Below are 23,289 nucleotides of genomic sequence, written 5' to 3' on the forward strand. Positions count from 1 at the left end.
AATATCAAACAACTATGTACTTTTAATGCAAATAATTAAGTTAACAATATAGTATGGTGTATAATTATGAACAACAGTTACAGTAGCCCGTCTCCAGTCAGCGGTGTAAGTGGTAATTATTTTAATTTGCTAAAGCGTCGCGCAAGACGAATAACTGGTAAGTGCCACTGAGTGCTTTACAAATGTATGTAAGTGAGAGATTACTTGGGGCTACGTTAAAAATGAGCACGTTGAAAAAAATAACGAGTTTCATTTAATGATTTCTCGTGTTTTTGAGATTGTCGCGCATTGTAATTACTTCAAGCATGGCCCATCAGGCCTTACATTGTAACGTTGTAACTCACGATAAAGAAGATTGTATATATTTATTACTTAACTTTTACACTAAATGTAATAGCTCTCTTACCTTAAATGTTACAAGCCCCTAATCAGTTACTAAATTCAGTTACAACAAAAGCATTCAGAGGCTAGGTCAACAAATACAGCTTAATGTCAAAGAAATTGAATTATAAGAAGGTTTCACATTAAATATATAATGTAACGAGTATAAAATGTAGGGCTAAACCTTGCATCCGCAAGTCGCAGAATGCGGCATATAAGGCTAGACTCGAGTATAGGAATGGTACGTACGTACCGTTTCCTAAAGAGCCATAGGTATACTTTAAGGCCTCAGCATAACTCATTTTTAGAGTTCCATGCACATTTTTATCTTAAATATTCCATATACACATTATTTCACCTTATATGTTTGGTTTGTTCCGTGTTCATATTGAGGGCAAGTGCGTTTTCGTTACTTTCATGAAAAAAAAAATACATAATGTAAAATAACCCACTAGTATGAACATGAACAGCCGCACAAAAACACTACACTCTCTATATTATGTATAATACATTTTTAAATAATAATTTCTGCAAAATTTATATCATGTTTGGAATGTACAGAACCAACATACAAAATATCTCTCGGCAGAAGTCATTCCACTCAGAGGAATCCCTGCTCAAATCGCCTGACCTCCATGACCCCGCTCATCCACATATTTAATACAAGTTTTCCGCCTTTGAGAGCAAACAGGCGTAAAGTACATTTCCGTCACAACATTCTTACGCCCTTATTATTCTACTACATGAAGTATAAAATGACGCAGGTATAGCTTGACAGGCGATGCACATACGACCTTTTTGTAAAAATATAAAGTATAAAACAGCGTAAGAGTAGCCGGAATCTCGATGTAGATACGACCTTATGATTTAAAGCTATATACGTTTTATACCGTTGCAGATAAAATAGCGTAAGCGTACTTGCGTCATTTTAGTTTAGTGTTAGAGTTAAACATGGCGCCACATACTTTTTTACCGTCATAGCTTAATGTCAAAATACGACATTTGAGATATTTGGACAGATATTATGGAATTAGTGTGTTAAACGATTGTATGCTTTCTTTTAGATGATTTCATAAGGGATATGTTTATGCTTTAAGGGCTTTTAAACAATACTCATTTGTTTTGCACGAGCTTGTAAAGCCGTTTGAGTAATGGTTTCGCTGAAATGACGTTTGTGCAATATTTTGCAAAACAAAATTGATTGTCGACAGTGGGCGTTATCACTCATTCGTGCAAAATCCACTCTGAATACCAAACACAATCTTTCCAATATTTGTCATTAAGATTTCTCTTGAACGTGGGCAGTTTCAATCTAGTGAGTCTCGTCTCGACCAATTGTTCATTTCAAAATCGACCTTAGCTGATAAAGGATATAATTTATATTTGCATACAACGCGCAGGCGTGATATGAGGTTTTGAGAGTAAAATGACATCGATACTTCAAAATAAAAAATCGCAAAAACCACGTCATTATGTGGCATTTACAATATGTACTTTTTCGTCGTGATACAGATTTGTAGGACAAGCATATATGTGTCCTGGTTTTTAGGGTTCCGTAGCCAAACGGCAAAAAACGGAACCCTTATGGATTCGTCATGTCTGTCTGTCCGTCCATATGTCACAGCCACTTTTTTCCGAAACTAAATCTGAACCGCATTAAGATTTTCACAAAAAAATAGAAAAAAAAAAACCATAAATTTTGGGGGTTCCCCATACTTAGAACTGAAACTCATAAAAATGTTTTTTTTTTCATCAAACCCATACATGTGGAGTATCTATGGATAGGTCTTCAAAAATGATATTGAGGTTTCTAATATCATTTGTTTCTAAACTGAATAGTTTGCGCGAGAGACACTTCCAAAGTGGTAAAATGTGCCCCCCCGTAACTTCTAAAATAAGAGAATGATAAAACAAAAAAAATATATGATGTACATTACCATGCAAACTTCCACCGAAAATTGGTTTGAACGAGATCTAGTAAGTAGTTTTTTTTTAATACGTCATAAATCGTAAACCCCTATTTTATTATGTTACTTGCTGCTACGGAACCCTTCATGGGCGAGTCCGACTCGCACTTGGCCGCTATTTTATATTTATATTTAGTCTTGTGTTGATTTATGAGTGGGCATTGCAAACATTAAAAAATAACTTAGGGACTTTTTTTAATTAATAATAACGGACATGTTTCGTATAACAGACTGCATTGAATTGAGTTGAATGTAGCGTATCATCATCTAAATTTTATTTTAAATATTGAAAATGCCTTTACTCACTAGTAAAGGCACCAGAAAAAAAAACACCACCTAAAGAAAGATTTAAGTATAAAAACTTGAGATCATTTTGTTTGCTCATCTTCCAAGAAAGAAGTTGTGTGATGTAGCGCTAGATGGCGTTAATGCTAAAATCTGCAGATACGTTTGTCGAGAGTGACAGTAATTTTTACAGTTTTAGGAAAATAAAATTAAAAAGCGATAAAAGTCATAGCCGATAAATCCATCCATCAGCGTTTAGTCTCCCGTAGACCTGTTATTATTTCCGGACACATTGACCGTTAATGGTTCACGAAGAATAATCAGTATTCCAGCCTATTTTGAGAAAGTGTCTTGTATAAGTGTATATCGGCAAATGCAGGATTCATTAGTTCAGTGTGGCGTCCCTACGCATGTAATAAATAACGCGCCTGCGCAGCTACCGTATAATGCGGGCCCTATCTCCGCCGCATCGATCACATTTCTCCAACCCATTAGCATAACTCGGTGCCAGCTCCCGTAGTGTGATAACCATGGAAAATCAATGATGCGAGGGAGAAAGTAAGGTATAATTTGTATCTTTAAACCTAATGTTTTGGTATGACAGCAAGTGATTCGCCGTATTGTCTCTAAACATAGCAGCTTATAAGGGACAGTCGAAGTAATTTAAGGCAAAAATAAAACTATACGTAAAAATAAAAATTACACCTAACCGATTCATCAAAAATGTCAGTTACGTCTTTTTTAAGGGGCGTAAGTACATTTATAAACATTTATTTTTCATACAAATGCATTATTATTATTAATTCTTTATTTCAGATAAATTGTATCCATAGAATTGTTAGTTTGGCTTATGACTACGTTAGTTACTTACTACTACTACTACATTAAATAACTATTTAATTATTATTAGGTCAACCCAAAATTTCAGGAAGGTACAATCCATCCTCTCTGCTATGACCTTAAGTATACTGTTGTGACTGCCCCTGTGATTATTATAATCATACATTTATTGAACATTTCAACTCATAAAAACATGAATTGATACAGATTCCCGGGAATATTCAACGTTTTGACTCAGGACATGACAAATTAGCTTTCTTAATAAACGAATGCACCTACATATATATATTATGTATAATCGTGGGAATATTAATACACAAAATTAGTTTTAATTTACAATTCTAATTACCTACGATTGAGACATGTGTATTAACATGCTCTCTTTTTGAATATACTAATGTAATGTTTTAATTATACAGAAGTTGTATTATGATGTCATAAATTTAAAAGTCAAGTGTATATCAGCATTCTAAACATTTTATCATATAAATAAATTATACATTGTCATTTATAGGTACATAATAATTATGTCAAAATATACTACTGTAGGTACCATAGATTCAAACAAATTGATACGTAGGTAAATATTTATAGCCTAATTATAATTTTGATTGTCTGTGTGTGTGATATGGTCAAGGGTCCATACCTAAAGAAATAAGTAAGCTTAGAGTGTTCACTTCATACATCACTTTCCACACTTAATAAATGAAATATTTTGTGGGAGGTATGGTAAAACGTATTAATAATAAGTCTAAAATTCACTTAAACATTATTGTAAATGGGTTATTATCCATGTTTAGAGTGAGCACTCAAAGCTTACCTACTTATTTCTCTGTGCCTAAAGTGTGCAAACGTCGCCGCTGCCGGTCTGAAGCCTCGCCCGCCCATCCATCCGCCTGTCTATCTATCAATGGGCTATGTTTCATGAACCGTACCTAGTAGCACCACTGTTAAAATGTATATGGTAAGTATTTTGTTTTCTGCTTAGAATAATGAAAGGGTATCCATTTTTTATTTGCCCTTTAGAATATATCGTCGCTGGAAAGCAATAATGCTGTAACCCGTAATACAATTGTAGTGCGGGTTACATCATTATTGCTTTCCAGCGACATTATAGTCAAGGAATTTGATTTATGTATTTCGAACCGTGTCACATTGACCGTCAATATGAAAGCTACAGATGTTATTGTCACTGTGACAATATAAAACACAACTACGAATATAAACCGCAATGCATATCCAATTTTACACTTCCACTTTTATAGCTGCTATAAAATTGCCACATTTATTAATTTAATAGCGAATATGTTTATAAGGTGTAAGATATCATATTATATTGCTATATCTTTTCCCAGATCTGCGTTGGATGGGGTCCAAGATTGCGAAACAATATCTTGAGGCTCAAAAACGATTGGTTACTTTAGAACCTTATTCGATAAAAGTTTAAAATAGGTAATTAAGTTTTTGAAATAGTTTACCTATTAAGGCGGGATACCACCAGTGTGCGGTACTGTGCGGCACAAGCTTTTATGTACTGAATATGCTTGTGCCGCACAGTGCCGCACACTGGTGGAATCCCGCGTTGTGTACGAGGCCTAAAAATTCTGAATAATGGTTATTTATTACCTATACCTAATGGACATATAATGTATATTATGACATAGAAGTAAATTATTAAGAATTGTATGAAATTTATATTTTAATATTGTATAAGTAATAGTAAACATGACAATGTTGCTAACGCACATGACAACGACAAAGGTGTTAAAGTACAAATAAAAAAGAGAAGAATATACATTAAATCAGCTTATGTATGTGTAATCATTTAAAAGGTTTCATATCCAAATAAAACGAAAACCTAACCTCCGGACAAAAAGATAACAAATCACAAATATGCATAAATCCTATCTGTATTTTTATTACCAACCAATTATATTCAGAGAATTTGGACCTTATGCTGAAGTAATAACGTTTCATATACATTACTGCATACACAGGAGCTCTCACAAACTACAGATCCATAAAGTCGTATCTGATTGAGCTTCATATAACCAAAAATGGACCTTGCGCTCTAGGTAATAAAGTTAAAATCCTCACCTCATTTACGTAAAATACTAAGTCGGAGGATGAGTTTTTGCCTGAAGCGTAACCCTAGTGGCTGGATCATAACTAATATTTATAGTCGGTTTGTTTCGTATTAAATTTAGTGTAATGACGATGTTAGCTCCCGTCGCGTTCGGGTTAAGTCGGGGAGGCTCGTGGAGGTTCGTAAAAGCCTTAACAGTTTCTTGATAAAAAAGGACGTAAGTGCACGTATGATTGTATGGTATTTAAGCCGCTTTAGAAAACAACATTGTATGGCCAAGTCAGATTTATCAGAGATTTCTTAGGGTTGTATGGTCAGAGGAATGCTGACATCATCAATTTTTATAGCGTCCATTGGGCCATAAAACCCTCGACATTTCATGTTAGTTACACATTACGATTATGACTTAGAATAAAAAAGTGTATTTAGTTACTTACAGTGTAACAACCAGTGTTATCATACATTTTTACTAATTTTTAGATAGACATATTGAGCTAAAGAAAACCTTACATCAGTTGATTAACTTCCATAGTGCAGCTTAGCTATAGAGGACCAATTGAGTCGCTTAACTTCGAACTCGGGTAAATCCATCTGTCAGATTATGCGATTATGGTATTAAGAAAAGGTAATAGGGTAGATATTTGCTGAGAGGGTCAAATGGATTTACCCGAGTTTGAAGTTAAGCGACACAATTTTATTATTATTATTCTATATTAAGCAGGCAGGCAGTTGTGAGGTTGTGACAACTGATATTGCCTATATCCAGTAATCATTGACAGTTATCGTTGACAAGTAGATGTATAGATGTGTTTGTCTAATTTATTTTTAAATTGGTTCACATTTTGTGCTGAAACCACATCTTCGGGGAGTTTGTTCCAAGCCCTCAGGTAAAAATTTTCACATGGAAAATTGGGAAACAGATCAGATTTATGAACGAAATTTTCAATAATTTCCTAGTACCTATTACTTTAATCGTTTTTTCCGCAACCTACATAGGTTCAAGTGTTAAATGTATTTTGAATCAAAATATTTTTCATCACACTCGCTCAGTAAATGTGGAATTGCACGCAGGTTTAGCGGGAGTTATAGAAAAAGCGTTCTCCCTAGGGGGTTATGAAGTTTCTAGTGCCATAATTAACAGTTTTTTGTCTTTATACTTAATTTTTGTATCGCAAGTGTGATGAAAAACATTGTGTGTAACTCGGGGCGTAATAATATTGCAAACTCGAGTACTACTACTACTAGCTTACTCTCGTTTGCAATATTCAACTTACGCCCCATGTTGCACAATGTACTATTTAACACTCAAAATAATAAAAAAAATATCAAAAAATTTCATAGACACTGCTAGTTCTGCTTAGTTCCACCTTCTATGCATTAAATTCTGCTTTTGAAAACGTAAACTTACAAAAGATTCTTCCCAAAGTATTATCGTGCAGGTAATTTATCTACCTAAATACTTGTTGATAACTAAATGAGCTAAAGCATTAGTTTACGCCTTTAACAGTGTTATCTTCTAAGCAGACAATTAAAAACAGACATTACCTTTGGCAAAACAAAAGACATATCTCGCCAGAGTATCTTTGGAAGATAAGCCTTTATTATCCAAACCTCAAAATCTATTAAACCCTTTGAAATCATTATAAAATGTATAATACTTAACCTCCTTACTGCTTAGACCGCAATGACATCGATATAACAATATTGAAGTATTTATGTCAACATGTTTAAATTAAATTTTAACGACTTTTATCATAAAAAACCGGGCAAGTGCGAGTCGGACTCGCGCACGAAGGGTTCCGTACCATAATGCAAAAAAAAAAACAAAAAAAATGCAAAAAAAAACGGTCACCCATCCAAGTACTGACCACTCCCGACGTTGCTTAACTTTGGTCAAAAATCACGTTTGTTGTATGGGAGCCCCATTTAAATCTTTATTTTATTCTGTTTTTAGTATTTGTTGTTATAGCGGCAACAGAAATACATCATCTGTGAAAATTTCAACTGTCTAGCTATCACGGTTCGTGAGATACAGCCTGGTGACAGACGGACGGACGGACGGACGGACGGACGGACGGACAGCGAAGTCTTAGTAATAGGGTCCCGTTTTACCCTTTGGGTACGGAACCCTAAAAAATATTAAACTTATTGTTAATCTCAGTCTGGAATTTTAAATGAGAAGATCCGTGAGATCCGTCATTCGTTCTTAATAGATTTATAAAGATATGTTATTAAGAAAAACATTTCTGTGACATATCTGGAACGTAGACACATACTCGTAAGAAGTTATCTTACAAAACATATCACTACATCAAACATGATAATTTAAACAAAGGAACAACATAAAAAAGGGCGCAACTGCAAAACGTGTCATCCGAATTCACACATACGACCTTATGCTACAGAATCCAAGGCCTTGGCACCAAGACGTTATGTACTTCTGTCATAATGACACCGATTACTGTTCCGAGAAGCCAAAGGTGTCTTAAATTTGCTGTCAATGTCGCTAATTGTCGCACAACAAATACATTGTTTAAGAGATTATTCGATTTTTTTAAGTGAAAACTTCTTTAGCGGCGCTGTGCACTTTTTGTGATGGGGAGAAAATGTTAAACTCGCGAGAGGTCACGTGACCTAAGATTCGTAAAGGCTCCCCTTCACGTTGGGCCAACGCCAACGCCAACGAGGGACGCATTTATGCGTTAGAGGGAGCAAGTGATATTGCTATCTCATTCTACCGCATGGCTGCGTCCCATCGTTGGCGTTGGCGTTGGCCCAACGTGAAGAGGAGCCTTACGACGTAAGACGGACACGTGACCTGATCGAAAAACTGTTACAATGTGAGTTTTCTCTTCTGCCGGCACTCCCGGAGTGCAACCCGCTGTTTTTTTTTTCAAGTCTAGACTACATAAAAGCATGCTTTAATAATAATGACTTTGAATCCCTATATTTTTATACAAAATCCAGGCCAAAATCTTTAATGAGTAGTCTTTCCGAGAAGCCTAGGGCACCACGCTACCTAAAACCTCCCAGGCGCGCAATACCTATAATTAGGGGGGCAAAAAGCTTGGAAGCCGATCCTCCCACTCATCTGTGCGCCCCAGGGACGACTTCGACCTTCCTGGAACGTTTTGGGCACAGTTGAATATGAAACAGTAGGGACAGCCACGCTATACTCTGGCAAGACCGCTTTGTCGAAGGTCGATTATTGTGCCAACATTTTTCATATTTCGCGTTTTTTTTCTAGCGGCAAAGCTGCTTTGCCTGAGCATATAAATGTACAGTCGCCATCAGATATATCGGAGCGGCCAAGGTGTTCACAATATCTGAACACGCGCTCTAACGCCCTGACAATAGAGGCGTGTTCCGATATTTGTGAGCACCTTGGCCGCTCCGATATATCTGATGGCGACTGTACCTTACAATGGTCTTCACTAGTTAATATTTATCTGACAGCTGACATATGTAAAAATACGCAAGGTTATACAATTATTGGTGGAAATGGTCGACATGGTCGTGTTTGATTCGAAAAGTACACAAGTATGACAATAACATACATAAGTAGATTAATTAGTACAAATTTCTACAATGATCAATCCTTAATTTCAACTAAGTATATTTATCAATTTTCGTTTTATATTCAGAAATATAGTTAGGGGCTGTCCATAAATTAAGTCATCGATTTTTGACGATTTTTGACCCCCCCCCCCCCTATAATCATCCAAAAATCATGCTTCAAATGACCCCATTTCCTCCTACTTCATGCTACCGTCACCCGATGTCCAGACCCCCCCCCTAATTTGAAATGACGTAATTTATGAATAGCCCCTTATGAGGAGTCTATTAATTATTGAATGCAGCCTAGATTAATGTGTAATAGTTTCATTACGGAAAAACCCCGACAAAGTACCGGCGAATAAAGTGTGAACAACAAACAAAGTCTATCCTTACCTGGCTTTACCTGGCTCTTATTGTTGCGCCCTATCTTAACATTCTTAACTAATAATGGTCACTTAACAATAAGGCAAACTGATAAAAAAAAACTACTTCCGGTCCCGGACGAGGACCCTAAATATTTGTCGATTTAAAAACTGAGCTAATTAAGGTTTCAATACTGGTTCCTTTGAAGAGATTGGTGGTACTGGCGCCATCTAGTAACAAATGGCGGAAGCTTTAGGAAGCTTTAACACTGCCTTTAATAACCGACTGTTTTTTCAATAAGCTAAAGTAAATTGACAAATACATATGAACAAAAATGTTACACATTATCTTGTATACATATAATTGGCAAAAGTAATCGATATTTATTAGGAACACGTTCTGAAAGGGGGCGCTTTTTCTATGACGCTATTTTTTCTAGAAATGCTAGTAGGTATCACTACGATTTTCATGTATAAAAGTCAGACTCGTTTTTCTTAAAAACATAAATAGTTACACCTTAATTTTATATTTAACTTCAAAAGTAAGTTATGTATATAAAACAGGTGTTTGTTTTCAAGTTGCCCTACTGGTCTAAATCACGCATGACAGTAATTGCCGTGGCACCCATGAATTATACCCCATCACAATCAAAATACTACAAATTACGTGTACCCCTTTTTGAGCATTTCGATTCTAAATTGTATGGTGCAACCTGACGTTATTATCTTTAAACTTTGGCATAATTAGCTAGACGAATATGGGTCTTATTGGGTTGAGTTATGGGGTGTCATTGGAAATTGTATGGTTTGTATCTACGTATGCAGTGTATTGAACGCAAAATATTCTCTATGATACAGTCGTTTGACCGGATGATTGAATTGAATTTAACATTTTCTCTCTCATAACAAATTCTTTTGTACTTAATTGCTAGAGAAATCGGCTATATTATTAACACTATAATTAATTTTTTTAGCATTAGAAAAAAGGTAAACAATCTTGATGTGTCTTTTAATAGAAAAACACGTTTTAAAAATAAGTCACGGCAGATATGTAACAATTATGGATCTAATACGATCATTTATATTCTTCTGCTTTCATAAGTAATAGTTACTCATTTAAAAAAAGCGTTTTTCTATTAAAATACATGTCAAGATAGCTTACCTTCTGTCTAATGCTAAAAAAACGAATTATAGACGTTTATTTCGTTTAAGCTTCAAAATATATGACAAAAACGCAAAGCAAAGACACGTCATGACTACACAATTTCCCTTTTCGGTTACCTGAAATCCGCGTGGTTACTAAATGTTTAGAAAAGGGTTAAGAAAAATAAATATTGAGTCATAGCTAGCCGGACATTTCGTATTATTCGTTGATACGACATAAAGTAAACAGTGTCAGCGTTATCTATACCTTCATATATCATCATTAAGAGGTGATATTCATATGACGTCATAATTGTAGCCACAAAGGCGGTGGCTCTATTCCTTTAATAGTAAATCTAAAAATCAACTTTCGTTTCTGAAACTTTCAAGAAGTAAAAAAGTTAAAAAAATCAGCTAAGATTCAATATGAGTCCCCCTATTATTAACCTAACATAGTGTCATTGTAATCCTAAAATTGCTGACTTAATCACCCACATGTGTTTGAAAGGTAATCCATATAAACACTTGATCTACACATACATACCTACAAATAATCAACCAGCAACAGCTTAGTTACGTCTGGAGCAATTAAATCTAATGTCATAATACGAGATGTAACCCGATAGATGGACGCACGCGCAAGTTACCTACTTCATTCAATAAGGTCATATGTGTTTTAAGGTCTAGTGTAGATAGGACCTTTATCTTCGAGACGCTTGTTTCTCGGAACGGCCGACAGATGGAGCTGGGGACTCTTTCGCGGAACGCCTATGATGTTTTGTAACTGTTTTTTAAATAAAAACAGGCCATGTAGGTACGATCCGAGAAACTGGGGTCTCTGTCTCTCCTATTTAACGTCTATGTGTCTATGTAAAATTTGTAATTTAACTGGTTGGTTGACGTAAATAAATGTATTTTCTTTCTTTCTTTCTTACACATATTGGCGTTTCGACCGGCGATTCTTTTTGCAGAGAAACAGTGATACATTTTTGATAAGAATACAATAGAATACATATGTACATATTATATATACATTTTAGATTTAAGGTATGTTGGGGTAATATCGGATGCGGGAGAAGAACGTAGGAAATTCATTTCCGCCAAAGTAGGCTTTATTTCTTAATTTTGACAACAATGTGCAAGACGCTATTTCATTGCGCTTCGGACACCAGTGTCCCTCCGCCGCTCAGTGATATCGGATATGTTCTACGCGCCTTTAAAGGGAGCAAGGTAATTTTGGTCATTTTTCTGGCCATCCGATCTTCGCCCTGTAATTTATGTCGAGTATTGTGATAAAACTGTGGTTGTTTTTGTGATTCAGTTGATGTCCAATTTCGTTTTGAAGGTTTATCTTTAAATTAATCCAATCAAAACAGACCTAGGACTGCTGTAGACCGATTTCCGATCTTTACCCTTGCAGGTAAAGATCGGATAGCAACAATCCGACCTTTACCCATTTAAAATTCAGCAGTGATTGTCAAACTTTGTTTTTTTATGACTGCAAGAACTCTGTTTTTATCGTAATTATTTCGTTCCTTTATTTTTATTCGAGGACGGTAATTCAAAAGGAAGAGATATTAGCAGTGTACGTAGCTATATATGTATGAATGTATTACTTAGGAAATTGTTTCTATTGACATATCACACTTTGAGAGCCACAGATTTACCAAATTTTCGTATATGGGTCAAGATCGGATGCAAAAATGCAAAGTTTTAAACATTTGATGAGAACTTTTAAGTTTCCAGCTATTCGTGGCTGAAATTCGTATACGTTGGAGGAGGTTAAACATCGGATATACTGTTTTAGATACCTTGTTATCTGAGCATTAGAACCGGTTTTTTTTCGCCATCCGATGTTCTACCCTCGAATAAAAATATGTCTCATCTTTACACTCGTATAAAACTGAAACCGTTAAACATTGAAGGTTGCCAATATTCAGGCTTAAACTTCGGTTATTATTTAACGATTTGCACCATATTTCTAGAAGCTGACACGTACTGATCTCGAGAAAAAAAATAATTTCGCGAGGTCTCCCAATTAGTCCCAAATCCGTCCGGTATTACCCCAACATACCTTAGATAATAGAGATAGAGATTTTAGAGGCACAAAAATACAATAATATACTTAGAGTAAAAGTATGTTTTCGCAGATTCTTACATCCCTCAGTATAGTCAGTAAATAAATCTTGCATGAATATTTATTTATGCGTAAGAAAACTTAATCTCAATGGGTACCTACCTAAAGAATTTCATACAAAGCCTCTAAAGATCCAAAATCGCCATAAAATAGCGTCATTCTATCTATGGATGTAACGATACATGATTTTGCCGATACGATACCGATACCGATTTTTGAAGTAAATAATCGGCGATACCGATACAGATACCGATATCTTTGGCACAGTAGTTAGTTAATAAATAAAACAAAAAAGGATTATATATTTAATATGCATAAGACATTATTATGTATAATAGACACTCGATTTTGTGAAGCGTGAAAAACTGTAATAAAACAAATAAAGAAAAATGCCAAATCAAAATCAAAGAAAACATTTAGTTAGGTAACCATCAAGCAATCAATGCAAAAGTAAATCCAAATCAGTAATTATAGTTCACTTTAGGTAGATTTTTTTGTTAATGAAACAAAGTTTATTCAAATTATTAGCAGCGTCATTCGTTTCGCGCGCTTTTCAAACTGTGATATCGGCTGAATTTAAATCGGCGATGCCGATATATCGGCCTGTCGATTATATCGGCCGATATATCGGTATCGGTATCGGTATCGTTACATCCCTCTTGTGTCACGCGTAAAAAATATACTTAGATAGAATTTCTATCTATATTTTTTACGCGTGATCAGAAAAGAGTTAAAGCTCGCATTAAAATAAAAGAATGACGATCTAATTACTACAGTTTTCTCTATTCTAAAAACCTTCAGTTAGCCTCTCATATTTCAGATTTCACGCCAAACATATACTAAATGTACTATTTGTATAATAAAAAATATATAAATTATTCCGTATTTCCTTCCTTTATAAGTAGATGTTAATAAAATTCATTTCTAAAGTATAATTTGGACTTCTGGCGTTGTTTTTGCCTCACAAAGAATGTGGCGTGTTCTACGAAACGATCCAGAATTTTTGATGTTCTCAGAACCACTCAATAAAGCGATTTCTGTGAGTTAATCGCTAATGGCGGAAATAGGAGAGCTTTTATTGACTATTGACGTGAAGCTTTGATATTGCCAGAACCCGTCTACCAGTTAAATGAGGCGATTGGTAAAGGGGTCCACTGATTACTAGTTCGCCGGACGATATCGGCCTGTCAGTTAAACGCAATATTTGACAGCTCCGAACAACTAACAGGCTGATATCGTCCGGCGAACTGGTAAATATTTGGGTATTACCTTCAGAAAGTTCAGAAGCATACATCGGGGTTTTTGGTGCAAGAATGTTTTACACTATCCAAAAAATAGGCAAAGACCGATACTATTTTAACATTTCTAAGCACATTTGGAGCTTACTACCTGTTTTTAATTCATAGTTTGGTATGTAATTATACTAATTATTTTACAATAAACAAAGTTATAAATACAAATTTTAATAGGTATAGGTAGATTTTTACAGTTTTAATCTTTATATATCTTTAAAGTTACATGCGGCTTATAGCCCTCTAGGTTTCTAAATGGGATTATGTTAAAGGTCTCTCATTTATCGGAAATGCTATAGAAAAAATGTATACATAATTTATATTGTTATTGTTTGGGGAAAATGAGATTCAAATTAGTTATATGGTTATTCATGTAACGCAAATGTCTGCGGTTATTTCAGTTATACTTCAAAACATTTCACGTCAAAACATACTCGAATTCCACAATAATAAGGATAAATAAATTAACATTGAATAATTGGGCATTTAAAAAGTAAAATTTGATTTCATGATTTATTTTATTACTACGAGTATTATGCAAGTCAAATTTGAGGTAGGCAAAGATTGACATGGCACTATTGGAAAAACAAATTAGACACGCCCGCTGTTTAATTATTCTGTTCTTTAACATTTAATTGGCACAAACTATTTGCTGTTGCCAAATACTTCACAGGACTCCGGTATCCTTGCGCAAACACACCACATCCATACTAAGAGTGCTTTAAACGAGTATGTGCACGCAACTATACAGCATCACATAGAAAATCCTAGTATAGTTCATAGTAGTACGAAATAGAGTTGCAAATTGCATTAAACCTCGTTAAAGAACTGCGAAGTCATGTGTAAATGCTTTCACGTACTCATAGTGTCGCGATGCTACCGTGCAACCATAATGCCGCTAGATAACATAAAACTACCAAAACAAGTTGACACGTATCTACAATATACGGGCTAAGCAAGCAAAGCTCAAGTGAAATCGGCCATGTTTTTTATTCATGCATGGAACGGAATTAAATTACATTGTTATGCAATATTCAATGCAATATTCTAAAGACGCTTATGAAATTCGCTGTGCCGTATATCAAAAGAATATTCTTGAAGAAAATAGTTTCGTAAATGTCACGTCTTTCAATACTTTTGTGGCCGGATTACATCGTGATGTGGTATTCGTATTTTTACTTTCTCATTGGATACAAATCATAGTCACATGCCTGTAAAAACTTCAAACAAGTTACACCTTATAAATCAAAGTCCTCCGCCATGTCTGTCTGTTTGTGTGTTTGTATGTTTGTTCGCGATAAACTCAAAAACTACTGAACGGATTTCATGCGGTTTTCACCTATCAATAGAGTGATTCTTGAGGAAGGTTTAGGTGTATAATTTGTAAACCCGTGCGAAGCCGGCGGGTCGCTAGTATCAAATTTATAAAAACATTTGTACCTTAGGTGTTGATCACTAATATATGGCCTACTAAGAACATCGCAAATCGAAGTTTCGGTATCTGCCTCTCTATCGCTCTTGCATAGAAGAGACAAGGAAGAGACAGATAAATGAACGAACGGAGTGGTTCGCAGTTATAGCTTAGTTCTTATCGATCGAAAGAAACATGCTGACTGTATGAAAGAAGTCGTTACGTTGCACTTCAAAACAGCACACATACACAAAATTCACTAGCAGATCTTTCCTCAGAAACATAAGGTCGTATGTACACTTATACTCTGTATCTTTAGGTATTTAAATAAAAGTAAACAAAATCTACCCTCAAATGTCTCCTTAAGCAAGTTGAGGGTAGATGAAAACATAACATGATCAAATAATGTAGGTTAAAGTCAGGTCGTTCAGTGACAGATCCAGGCGCTTTTGTATTTGGTTGGTTAATAAATAAATGTTATAACTACCCGAAAGTGTACAAATTGTTTGTTTACTTTTATTTAAATACCTAAAGATACAGAGTATGAGCCCTAACATTCACAATGTTTTACAGTTGTTTACTACTGGAGCCCCAGAAGAATAACGTCGTATCTGAATTGAGATTATAATGCATTTGCGTCGTTTTCGTGTAGTTTTCTAGTCGGACCCGATCCGTGAGTCAATCAGGCGATAACCGGCCCAATTCCTCGTACAGAGTGTTCCGCGAATAGACGGTCGGTCTGCGTGTGCAGAGGCCTCTTCTGAAAGCGTTTAGATGTTATAGTTCGTTTTTTTTGCATTAGAAAGAACTTGAAAGAAGGTAAGCGATCTTGACATGTCTTTTAATTGAAAAACGCTTTTTAAAAATCAGTAACTATTACTTATGAAAGCAGAAGAATATAAATGATCGTATTAGATTCATAATTGTTACATATTTGCCGTAACTAATTTTAAAAACGTGTTTTTCAATTAAAAGACGCATCAAGATTGTTTGCCTTAGTTCTAATGCTAAAAAAACGAACTATGTTGGCCGCATCGCTGATTCTTGGGTTCCGTAAAAAAATTACGGTGCATTTGTAAAGCCGATCACTATTAGTCTTAAAATCAAGTTATTTCTAAACTAACCTATTTTCCTGACAACCCGCGTCATACACATAATACATAAGCCCTAATTATTTTTTGACTCTCTTTTGAGAGAGTTAAAATTAAGCTGTCTTATTTTGAAACCCAGTCATCAGGTGGCTATGGATTAATAAATAATAACATACGAGTATTCTCCGGATGATTATTAATTTCAAAAACTATGTAAATTAAAAAAAAATATGCACAAGGTTGTTGAAAATCAAAGATGGTTTATCGACCAGCGTATAATATAAAACTACTAGTAACGTAACGTCAATTTTAATGGGATCTTAAAACAAATGCAAATATATTAAAGTTAGACCAAGATCAGTCCGCAACGATTATGATAGAGACAGCACACGCAGTGAAAGTGTTAAATTATACGTCATAATTTCATAGAAGTTTGAAGTTTCAAATAACAGTTGCACTGCTTATGCTATCAAAATCGTTGCAGACTTTTCTTGGTCTAACTCTAGACGTATTACTCGATAAGAAAATTGAAAACACAACCTACCTGATCATAGCACAAATTCTTGTAACATGTACAAATTGTCTTCAACGACAGACATTAAAATTTAATTAATAATATTAATATCCATTATGAACATTTAATTACTACAGGCAAATGCAATATGCCTTTGAATTCTTCAATGTGGTCGTTAATTAATACTTCTTAATAGGTATGTCCAATTTAATTTTTACACCATGACTCACAACTCTATTAATCCTTAATTCAACTGTAATATGGATGTTTTTCGCAAAACAAGTTATTACATGTGCGGTTAGCGTCGCTGTATACGGTGTATCTTCATAGAGTGTCAATGACAAATTCGACCTTATGGTACTAAAAAGCAGAAGCCGTTTGCAGAATATTATGGAGATAAAGTGGAATATAATAAAGTTGGTATGTCAAGCTTTTCCGGACTAAAAACCAACTGCTATTACGGCATTGGTCGTGTATGAATTAATAACTAAGTATTAATACGTTTTCTGTTTGAGCAATATTTCCAATGGAATGTCATTATCACCGGATGTGAGGTTTGATTACAGAATCCTAAATTACGCCATAAGTTTCTATCTTGAACGAAAAGATAAACACAAAATATTATATAGGGAATTCTTCACTGCTGTCCTTAATATCTGAACATTTCTTCTCTAGATCAGGAAGTGGGGTTTTCTAGCCACGCAAACCTTAGTCAAGCCGAAGGGTGACGAAAGACCTAACACGCCATTGACATGATTAAGTATGGAATGGCAATTGTTCTTTTATTTGTTTGTTATTAACCACATTGACGTCAAATAAAAACCGTCGCAACGCAAATCAAACACGTTTTCTAACTATGTAAATGCAAAAAAAGTCAATACATACTTACCTAATTTTCCATTTGTACCTATACAAAGTGATCCCGATAGCTAGATCTAATAAATATCAAATGCAGTTCACTACTAATGAATTACCCCCATAAACTTTACGGGCCTGATCTAGTTAAATTATGTTTTATCCCTTTCTTACAAATACATAAGTCAAAATCACAGATAAAGACAAACGATTCATAGCTATTTCAAGTCAGTAACGAGTTTATGAATAACAATATTAATGATTAAATCAATCACATGCTAGCACAACTACTGGTTTCAAATAAACGTGCGAAAATAATACAAAAATCGTGGGAATGTTACTTCTATTTGGCTACTGACCAAACCAGTTCCATTTCGTAATCAGACCAATTAGAGTCTCAACACTTAGATGTTCGACTTGTTGATATTGTTTTTAACATTGACAGTAAAAGGAAAGTAATAAGCAACCCGACCGAATTAAGTTGACATCATGGTGTGAATTTTAGGCTTCTTTTAGTGATGTATGTGATGGCTTGATCGTTTTTAGAGTTCCGTACCCAAAGGGTAAAAACAAAAACACGATCCTATTACTAAGACTCCGCTGTCCGTCTGCCCGTCTGTTCGTCCGTCTGTCTGATAGCTACGAACCGTGATAGATGATAGACAGTTGAATTTTTCACAGATGATGTATTTCTGTTGCCGCTATAACAACAAATACTAAAAAGTACGGAACCCTCGGTGGGCGAGTCCGACTCGCACTTGTCCGGTTTTTATTCTTTTAATGTTCTATTCGAGACCAAACTTCAGATCCGACCTTATGCTATAAATTATTTCCTGATATAAAGTCAGCTTTATGTAGGAGGGCGATGCAATCCCGATATGATTCGGAGTCAATATTATATATTGATTAAACGTTAATTATTAATACCTATTTTGATTTCTAAATGTTATTTTACAGAATAATGACACATTTTAATAAATATTAATAAAATACCCTAATAGGGGAGCAACATTTAACATCATCTTCTTCGCGTTATCCCGGCATTTTACCACGGCTCATGGGAGCCTGGGGTCCGCTTGGCAACTAATCCCAAGAATTGGCGTGGGGACTAGTTTTTACGAAAGCCACTGCCATCTGACCTTCCAACCCAGGGGGTAAACTATTAGGCCTTATTGGGGATTAGTCCGGTTTCCTCACGATGTTTTTCTTCACCGAAAAGCGACTGGTCAATATAAAATGACAACAACAACATGCCAACAAAAGATACATATATCGGTCACGTGTAGCGGTTCGAAAGATAAATCTGCTTAGGTATTTAAAATATTTTTAAACTATAAAACCTTAAATTGAAAATTGAATAAAACATCCTCATGAACGAATACCTATTAAGATAGATTTCGATTCGATTAAGCAACTATTAATCACATGAAAAAGCCTGCACTTAAGTAAAAATAAAGAAGCAACTCAATTTAATTAAATCAGACATCAAAGGTGCCGACAAATCGTCCCGTAACGTCAAAAACCGGTCAGGGCGAGTCGCGGTCTCGGTCCGAGGGTTCCCTGCCATCTGGCTGTCATAAAAATAATACATTTGTTTAAAAAAAACTTGCTTCTTGATAGGGGCCAGATTTCTGTTCTTAAGTACAAAGTTACGAACTGAAACGTCAACAAAATCACTTTGAAATTTTAAGATAGATACATATACCTGGGTCATACATATTGTATAGTAGGTCATTCCTGTAGATATCGCAAAGATAAAGGAATCTAAAGCAAATTTTTACGTTACATCGTTACCTAACTTTTTTTCGAATTGTCCACAGAAGTTTCCTTTTTCTAAAACGTGTTTGACCCACCTTTTAAGGTACCTAAATGACATGAGGCAAGTACCGCTATTTAATATTACAGAAAAACATTTTAAAACTACCATTCCATTTAAAAACTAACCAACATTGTATGTACCATATTCTTGGAAATAAAGTATTGAATTGAATTGAAAGTTAATAAAGATTTATGAAATTCAGTCAGCGGAGGCTAAAAGGGCCCACAGATTACCAGTTCGCCGGACGATATCAGCCTGTAAGTTGTTCGGAGCTGTCAAAATTTGCGTTTAACTGACAGGCCTATATCGTCCGGCGGCGGCGGACTGGTAATCAGTGGGCCCCTTAAGCAATAGGGTTCATCACTCCACGGAACCCCAAAAACAAAGCAGCCTCCATTTCATCCGATAGAAGTAAAACACAGTAGCCCGATAGTATCGACCACTTAAAAGGTAATTGAAGGAACGAAGCTCGGCCATTGATAGTTGGACAATAGCTTGGATTCTAATCCGATGGTCTGATAAGATCGAAACGGGTACAATTCGGGTGTCTGTAATCAAGGTTGGTTGGGAAATTAACAGCTAGAGCCCGTCTAGCATAACTTTGCACCGACTTGAACAAAACAAAGAAAGATTGTTCAACAGTGTTATTAGAGTTAGATCAAGAAAAGTCTGCAGCAATTTTGATAGCCCCGCAGTGCAAGTGTTATTTTCAACGTCAAACTTCTATGAAATTATGACAGTATAAATAACACTTGCACTGCGTGGGCTATCAAAATCGCTGCAGAATTTTCTTGGTCTAACTCTATAAAAGTCAAATTTTAATAGAAAAGGGTCTAGCAGGCTAAGCGAACAAGAAGTGCCCCCAACGACGGATTTGGTCATTCTTTCAGGTGGTGTACTGGCAGGTCCTAAGAACTCTCTATGCTTAATATCAGTCCTCGATCTTCTTTTGTTTTCGAGTTATTCAGGATAATTTTATCATCAGTGTATCATTGAAAGTGTCATATTTTGTAAACCGTTCAAGTTAGTTTAACCAAACAAAATTATATTTGACAACAATAAAATAGACTACAAAATGAATATGTTTAACCTGCATCATGTCCTTATACTTCATTATAAAAAAAAAAACATTTTATTTTTCTTCTCATTATTTTTTATACTATTCGCGGAGGTACACCTACAAAAAAATATGCATGAGTAGCCACTAATACCCACTATATACACATATAAAAATATTTGCATAAATCTTCGTGCGTCATGTCAAAAAAAAACATTACCGAACAAGGATCTCGGAAACGGCTATAATGAAGTATAAGGACATGATGCAGGTTAAACATATTCATTTTGTAGTCTATTTTATTGTTGTCAAATATAATTTTGTTTGGTTAATCTAACTTGAACGGTTTACAAAATATGACACTTTCAATGATACACTGATGATTTTACATTATCCTGAATAACTCGAAAACAAAAGAAGATCGAGGACTGATATTAAGCATAGAGAATTCTTAGGACCTGCCAGTACACCACCTGAAAGAATGACCAAATCCGTCGTTGGGGGCACTTCTTGTTCGCTTAGCCTGCTAGACCCTTTGACAATAATGATGACATTGCCACACTTTGCCGTTGCAAATACCATACATAGTTAGCTTGGTACGACTCTACAGGTTTACAGGAATTTAACTGTGCATATAAATAGACAAGTTGTATATAAATTTTATATACAAAATTAACAATCAACAACAGAAGTAAGAAATATATAAACCACCATAGTAATACAATGGTTCTATAATATTTTTCAAACCCGAAGGCAGCGGTGCGAAACTCCTGAATTCGGCCAAACTCGGCTCCGCTCGGCTCAGCATTGCTCCGAGCAATTATTAGGGTTGACACAACTTGACGTCCCTTTGCGTGCACGACCACATATAAGATAATGGCTTGAATTTTGACAACCCTAAATAGCCGAAAGGGATAGTGCCATATATTAGAAAGGGACAGCATGATTCGACCCTGAACCTCCATATAATTTATAACCTAAAAACGCCAAATCTCGCAAAATTGTAATGAAATGACAGGTGTCATCCTACCCTTCGAGTTTGAAAAATATTATAAGTAACTGTAAAAACAAAAACTCTATAAACAAAAAGTTCGCTGTAGCAACAGTAAGACATCTTCTTGGTAAGCGTTGCAGTAGAGGCCTCATTTAGACGGTGCAAGAACTCGTATGCGATATTATTACATTGCGGGTTTTGATCGGTCGGTTGAATTTGACGTAACCAACAGTCCGCAATGTAACTAAAATCGCATACGACTTCGCGCGCCGTCTAAATCAGCCCTAGTGTTGCTATTAAAGTATGAAGTGCTTCTGAATTTATATTTGCCATTTTCAAAATTACCACGCGTTCGAAGTTATCCCAATGCACCTTACAGAAAGAAATAAATTGCAATGTAGATACAATAGCTCTAAAATCCTAACCCACAAAACGTAGTAGCGAAGATGACGAAATCTAATTAAACATCTGTCTATGAGCTCGAATGTATAAGTGGGTCCTGATAACGATGGAATGCGATGATACCGATAAGGAGATAACAGAAGTGGCTTTTCGTCGTAATTGCTTGAATTGAGATACTGTATGATGGGAGGCTTTTGTTGTTTAAGTGGCTTTTCTCATTTATGCTGCCCGCCTATTTTTGAATGACTTTAAAATTTCGAAGGGCGAGGCACAGATATTAAAATAACGGAACTGACTATGCGTCAAAAGTATCCACCATTCTCTAATAGCTCAATAATAGAGACATATCTCTTTATGTAGAACAATTAAGGGGCCCATTGATTACCAGTTTGCCGGACGATATCAGCCTGTCAGTTAAACGCAAAATTTGACAGCTCCGAACGACTCAGGCTGATATCGTCCGGCGAACTGGTAATGGGCCCTTTAGATTGTGACAGATATTTTTATAAACGCGAACTGTATATATCTCTATTAGGAAATGTATTCCAGGGTAGCAGATTCTTTTGGTGCGTAGTTTCATCCAATAATATGGATGCTGTCTGTACTCAATTCGTTGTATTTTTTAAAATGACCCTGTTTTTTCAAAGACATCTGGACCAAATAGAAATAATATTTTATTAAAGGGAAGTCATGGCCTAAAAGAAACTCTCTGGTTCAGTAAGTCAGTAAGTAAGTAGACATGAAGGCCTGTAAGGGCGCGTTCGGCACGGCTCATTGATTCCACAAAAGACTCCAAACCTGGCGTGTACTTCTCGCAACGTCGCGTAATAGGGTCCAATGGGTCCATGCAGGCGGACTTGCTGAATGGGGCGTTCCTTTTATAATTTGTCGTTTTTAGTTTCATGTCCCTATCTATAGAGGAATCTCTTCCAGTTAACCTAGTTGACTAGTCATTTTTGCTTTAAAGGTACCTAGATCTATATTAGCAGGGAACAGTCTGGCTGGCAATGGACTGTACCTACTAATTCTTGAGATTTAATTGCGGGTTATTCAAGATCCAACCATTGGTACCGGAGAAGCGTTAAGAAATCATCT

At 35.5% G+C, this 23,289-nt stretch overlaps 1 protein-coding gene and 1 long non-coding RNA gene across 2 annotated transcripts in view; both read right to left on the reverse strand.

Annotated features, from left to right (window-relative positions):
* LOC134794878 (protein kibra) overlaps window positions 1–23,289 on the reverse strand; it is a 103,800-nt gene that overhangs the window by 41,896 nt on the left and 38,615 nt on the right. The window lies entirely within an intron of this gene.
* LOC134794980 (uncharacterized) lies at window positions 2,268–2,473 on the reverse strand. The gene is made up of 2 exons (XR_010144739.1): window positions 2,431–2,473; window positions 2,268–2,398 (listed from the first exon to the last, which is right to left on the reverse strand). It is a non-coding gene; the product is annotated as an uncharacterized LOC134794980 (long non-coding RNA).

The sequence above is a fragment of the Cydia splendana genome, chromosome 11 (genome assembly GCF_910591565.1).
Source record: "Cydia splendana chromosome 11, ilCydSple1.2, whole genome shotgun sequence".
Lineage (NCBI taxonomy): Eukaryota > Metazoa > Arthropoda > Insecta > Lepidoptera > Tortricidae > Cydia > Cydia splendana.